Source organism: Oncorhynchus mykiss, chromosome 8 (genome assembly GCF_013265735.2).
Source record: "Oncorhynchus mykiss isolate Arlee chromosome 8, USDA_OmykA_1.1, whole genome shotgun sequence".
In the NCBI taxonomy this organism is placed as follows: domain Eukaryota; kingdom Metazoa; phylum Chordata; class Actinopteri; order Salmoniformes; family Salmonidae; genus Oncorhynchus; species Oncorhynchus mykiss.
Genome location: NC_048572.1, coordinates 1,170,001 through 1,176,507, shown reverse-complemented (window position 1 = coordinate 1,176,507; position 6,507 = coordinate 1,170,001).

Sequence of the window (6,507 nt, the reverse complement as noted above, 5' to 3'; positions counted from 1 at the left end):
GCTTCTGCACCTGCATTGCTTGCTGTTTGGGGTTTTAGGCTGGGTTTCTGTACAGCACTTTGAGATATCAGCTGATATACGAAGGGATATATAAATAAATTTGATTTGATTTTGATTTGATTTTGATTTGATTTGATTTGATATATTACTCTCTAATGTTCAGTATATTACCATATAATCTTCAGTATATTACCATATAATCTTCAGTAAATTACTATATACTCTTCAGTATATTACTATCTGATCTTCAGTATTTTGCTGTATATCACATTGTGGGCCGGCTAAGAAGTATTGGTGTCTCTGCGGGACCTTTGGCCTGGTTTGCTAACTACCTCTCTCAAAGAGTGCTGAGTATAAAGTCAGAAAATCTGCTGTCTCAGCCACTGGCTGTCACCAAGGGAGTACCCCAAGGCTCAATCCTAGGCCCCACACTCTTCTCAATTTATATCAACAATATAGCTGAGGTAGTAGGACGCTGTCTCGTTCATTTATATGCAGATATTACAGTCTTAAACTCAGCTGGCCCCTGCCAGATTTTGTGTTAAATGCTCTACAACAAAGCTTTCTTAGTGTCCAACAAGCTGTCTCTACCCTTAACCTTGTTCTGAACACCTCCAAGCAAAGGTCATGTGGTTTGGTAAGAAGACTGTCCCTCTCTCTACAGGTGTGATGACTACCTCTGACGGTTTAGAGCTTGAGGTAGTCACCTCATACAAGTACTTGGGAGTATGGCTAGACAGTACTCTGTCCTTATCTCAGCTCATATCAAAGCTGTAGGCTAAAGTTAAATCTAGACTTGGTTTCCTCTATTGTAATCGCTCCTCTTTCATCCCAGCTGCCAAACTAACCCTGATTCAGATGACCATCCTACCCATGCTAGATTACAGAGACATAATTTATAGATCGGCAGATAAGGGTGCTCTCGAACGGCTAGATTATCTTTACCATTCGGCCATCAGATTTGCCACCAATGCTCCTTATAGGACACATCACTGCACTCTATACTCTGTAAACTGGTCATCTCTGTAGACATGTCGCAAGACCCACTGGTTGATGCCTATCTATAAAACCCTCTTAGACCTCACTCCCCCATATCTGAGATACCTACTGCAGCCTTGATCCTCCACATACAACACCCGTTCTGCCAGTCACATTCTGTTAAAGGTTCCCAAAGCACACACATTCCTGGGTCGCTCCTCTTTTCAGTTCGCTGCAATTAGCGACTGGAACAAGCTGCAACAAATACTCAAACTGGACTACTATCTAATGTTTCCCAATTTCTTCATTCAAAGATTCAATCATGAACACTCTTACTGACAGTCGTGGCTGCTTTGTGTGATGTATTGTTGTCTCTACCTTCTTGACCTTTGTGCTGTTGACTGTGCACAATAATGTTTGTACCATGTTTTGTGCTGCTACCATGTTGTTGCTGCCATGTTGTTGTTATGTTGTGTTGCTACCATGCTGTGTTGTCATGTGTTGCTGCCTTGCTATGCTGTTGTCTTAGGTCTCTCTTGTTGTGATGTGTGTTTTGTCCTATATTTATATTTATATTCTATTTGTATTTAATTTATTTAATTATTTAAATCCCAGGCCCCTGTCCCCGCAGGAGGCCTTTTGCCTTTTGGTAGACTGTCATTGTAAATACGAATTTGTTATTCACTGACTTGCCAAGTTATATAAAGGCTAAATAAATCATAAAAAAATACAATTGCTTTCTAATGTTCTAATGTTCAGTCTCTGGATAATAAAGTAGACAAGCTCAGGGCGAGGATCTCCTTCCAGAGAGACAATAGGGACTGTAAAACACTCTGTTTTACAGAATCATGGCTCTCTCTGGATATACTGTCCCTATCCATACAGCCAGCGGGGTACTCTGTAAGTCACGCAGACAGGAATAAAGAACTCTCCGGGAAGAAAAGCGGAGGTGTATGTTTCATGATTAACTACTCATGGTGTGATTGTGATAATATACAGAAACTCATGTCATTATTTATCACCTGATCTAGAATACATCACAGTCAAATGCCGACCGTTTTGCCTCCCAAGATAATTCTCTTCGGTTATAGCCACAGCCATGTATATTCCCCCTCAAGCCGATACCACGACGGCCCTCAAGGAACTACACTGAACTTTATGCAAACTCGAAGGCCACATTTATTGATGTGAATATAACAGAACTCATATGGCAGGCGAAGACCTGAGAAAAATCCAACCAGGAAGTGGGACATCTGAGGTTTGTAGTTTTTCAAAGCTTGGCCTACCGAATACACATTGAGATATGGATAAAGTTGCACTTCCTACGGCTTCCACTAGATGTCAACCAGCCACACACAGCCACACACAGCCCCTGAGCCCCGCTCCCTTCTATTACAATGACTTTCAAATGTAAACAATGAGAGGTCTGAATCGAGGGAGAAAAAAAATTACATCTGAGAGAACCAGTCAAACCCCGTTGCACAATTTATTAACAAATATTGCATTATCAAACAGCCTCCTTTCCAGACCAGTGAGGTCACAGCTCTCGTTGCCCTGTGAGTCACGTGGGTCGCGTAAACCTGGCTAGTTAATCACAGCAAAACAGAATCAAATTCAAGTCTAATGTTTTTGGAGAAAAAAAAATGTAACCCACCATGCCTGGAGTATCCAGCAAAGACAGATATTCTCTGACTATCTCCACTGTCTTGGTCCCATTCTGTCTGGTCCACTGAGCCCTCTGAGATCGCGGTCTCCTTCATGTACGTTAGAAGTACCAGGTACCCGGCCAGAGGTTGTTCAGCCTCTTCAATGAATTATAAATTCCTTTTATAAAATACAACAAATCTTTTAACATGTACCTGGCAGGACCCGGCTACTTCTCAAGCTTGGCGTGTCGCTTAGTGTGTCCACAGTCCTATGTAGTTGTGTGTGTGTCCCGAGGACCTCCACTTGTGTATGAAAAAAGGTGGTGTTTACAGAATATGTGTAAGGCTTTGATTTTCTTCTTTAATTTCAAGCTATAGTCAAGTCGTACAAAAGAAAGATTGCTTCTTGGTCCATTTCCTCCGCTTGCAGAGAGAGTAAAAGGGGAACCTAATCACTTGCACAACTGAATGCATTAAACCCAAATATATTTTTTGCATTTAACCCAACACCTCTGAATCAGAAGAGGTGTGGGGGTCTGCCTTAATCATCATACACGTCTCCCGCACTCAAAGGCAGAAGGGCAGATATTTTCAACTTGCTGGCTTGGGGATTTGAACCAGCGACCGATCAGTTACTGGCCCAATGCTCTTAACCGCTATGCTTCACTGCTAGGGGTGAGGTTTTAAGGAATAATTTCACCCACATTCCTAAATGAAATACTTTGAGGTATGGGTTGATAAGCCAGGTCAAATGGTTGAACAATGGCAAGGGAGTGAGGAGAAATATAAATTAATAGCTTTGTCGTGACCTCTTCACGACTGTCTTAGTGTGTTTGGACCATGATAGATCATTGGTGATGTGGACACCAAGGAACTTGAAACTCTTGAAAGAAAGACAGGCTGATATTCAAACCTCCGAGCTGCCTGTGGGGAAATCTACATGGAGTGATCCGTCAGCCAGAGGGCTACCATCTATAATATCTCTGTATGCCTTCTACCGCTGTTGTGCCCTTGAGCCAGGCACTTTACCGCTAAGTGTGTTGTGTGTCACTTTGGTCACATTACAGAATAGTTGTGCAAAAGACCAATAAAGCAAGTATGGTAAAAAAAAAATATTGTTTGCTTATAACCTTATAGAGTTGGTTGAGTGTGGTCTTAGTGCCAGCATCGGTTTGTGGTGGTAAATAGACGGCTACGAATAATATAGATGAGAACTCTCTTGGTAGATAGTGTGGTCTACAGCTTATCATGAGGTATTCTACCTCAGGCAAGCAATACCTCGAGAGTTATTTACCTTCTTGGTGACAGGGGGGCAGCATTGAGTAGCTTGGATGAATAAGGTGTCCAGAGTAAACTACCTGCTACTCTGTCCCAGATGCTAATATATGCATATTATTAGTAGTATTGGATAGAAAACACTCTGATGTTTCTAAAACTGTTTGAATGATGTCTATGAGTGTAACAGAACTCATATGGCAGGCAAAAACCTGAGACAAATCCAAACAGGAAGTGGTAAATCTGAGGTTTGTAGTTTCATTTAAGTGATTGCCTATCCTATCTATGGGGCCAGATTGCACTTCCCAAGGCTTCCAGCAGATGTCAACAGTCTTTAGAAAGTTGTTTGAGGCTTCTATTGTGGAAGGGTGTCGAATAAGAGCTGTTTCAACAAGTGGACTAGGCTGGGGCCAATCAGTTGTTTACTGCGCGGTCACATGGGCACACCGTTCCTTTTTCCTCTGTAATGAATACGCTATTGTCCGGATGGAATATTATTGAAGATTTATTGTAATAAGACCCTAAGGATTGATTGTAAACATCGTTTGACATGTTTCTACAAACTGTAATGGAACTCTTTTGACTTGTCGTCTGGATTTTGCGCTAGCGCATTGTGCCTTTGGTATAGTGAACTAAACGTGCGAACAAAACGGAGGTATTTGGACATAAATATGGACGTGATCGAACAAAACATTAATTTCTTGTGGAAGTGAGAGTCCTGGGAGTGCATTCCGATGAAGATCAGCAAAGGTAAGTGAAGATTTATTATGCTATTTATGACTTTTGTTGACACCACAACTTGGCGGGTAACTGTATGGCTTGCTTTTGTGGCTGAACGCTGTTCTCAGATTATTGAATATTGTGCTTTTTGCCGTAAAACTTTGTTGAAATCTTTTTTGAAATCTTTCATCAAAGTTCATGATGAGTATTTCTGTTATTTGATGTGGCTGCAATGTCTCTGGATGTTTTGAACATGGCGCCAATGTAAACTGAGGTTTTTGGATACTTGATCGAACAAAACATAAATGTATTGTGTAACATTGAGTCCTGGAAAAGTCATCTGATGAAGATCGTCAAAGGTTAGTGATTCATTTTATCTATATTTCTGCTTTTTGTGACACACACTCCCAGAAATTATTTTCGGTCAAAGTAGACAGTGGCAGCAACATTATGTACAAAATCAGTAAAAAATATATATATTCAAACAACACAAAAGAGAATCAAAATAGCACAATGTAAAACGTCATCTATCCTCTATCCTAAAACGTCATCTATCCTCGGTGCCAACAACCCAACCTTGCTGTATTTACAAAAAAAAGTATAACTATTGACCCAATGCCTGCAACCCAGCAATTGGGTCTTCCAAACAACCCAACATGTTTTAAATCTCAAAAGTCTCGTGCACAGTTTGATCATTCTGTATTCATGCCTTGTAACTGATTGATTCTGGAAAGAGAGAAGGAACAACACATGGTGAAGTTGAGCTAGCTACTAGTTTAAATCAATGAAAGATCTAATTGATAAAAACAATGAGTGCATGGGCTTCATTCATGAGGATAATACATGCATTTGCTTAATTTATCAATCTTGATACACTCATTTATCATAAAAACTTTTATCAGTGAATGCACAACAAACTTATTTCCAGTCTTGATTCAGTGAAGTATTGCTTTGATGTCGAATCAAGTCATATTGTTGCTATCTAGTTAATGCCACTGTCACGCCCTGACCTTAGAGATCCTATAAATTCTCTATTTGGTAGGTCAGGGTGTGACTAGGGTGGGGAATCTATATTTATATTTCTTTGTTGGCCGAGTATGGTTCCCAATCCCAATGTCTATCGTTGTCTCTGATTGGGGATCATACTTAGGCAGCCCTTTTTTTGTGGGATCTTGTCTTTGTGTGTTGCATGTGTTGAACTCCCAGCTTTACGTTCGTTGAGTTTTTTTATTGTTTTTTGGTGGAACATTTCAAATGAAAGAAAATGTACGCCTCCCACGCTGCAACCTGGCCAAAAGCCAGGGAAAATGCAGAGCGCCAAATTCAAATACATTACTCTAAAAAAATCTACCTTTCATGAAATCACACATGCAAGATAGCAAATTAAAGCTACACTTGTTGTGAATCCAGCCAACATGTCAGATTTCAAAAAGGCTTTTCGGCGAAAACAAACAATGCTGAGGATAGCACCTCCGTAAACAGAGAGAGAAAAGCATGGTTCAACCCTATAGGAGCGACACAAAACGCATAAATGAAAATATAATTCATGCCTTACATTTGACAAGCTTTTTTTGTTGGCACTCCAATATGTCCCATAAACATCACAAATGGTCCTTTTGTGCGATTAATTCTGTCAATATATATCCAAAATGTCAATTTATTTGCCGCGTTTGATCCAGAAAAACACTGGTTCCAACTTGCGCAAAAGTGACTACAAAATATCTCAAAAGTTACCTGTAAACTTTGCCAAAACATTTCAAACTACTTTTGTAATACAACTTTAAGTATTTTTAACGCAAATAATTGATAAAATTGAAGACGGGATGATCTGTGTTCAATACAGGAGGAAAACAAACTGTAGCTAGCTTTCTGGTCACGCGCCTCTATC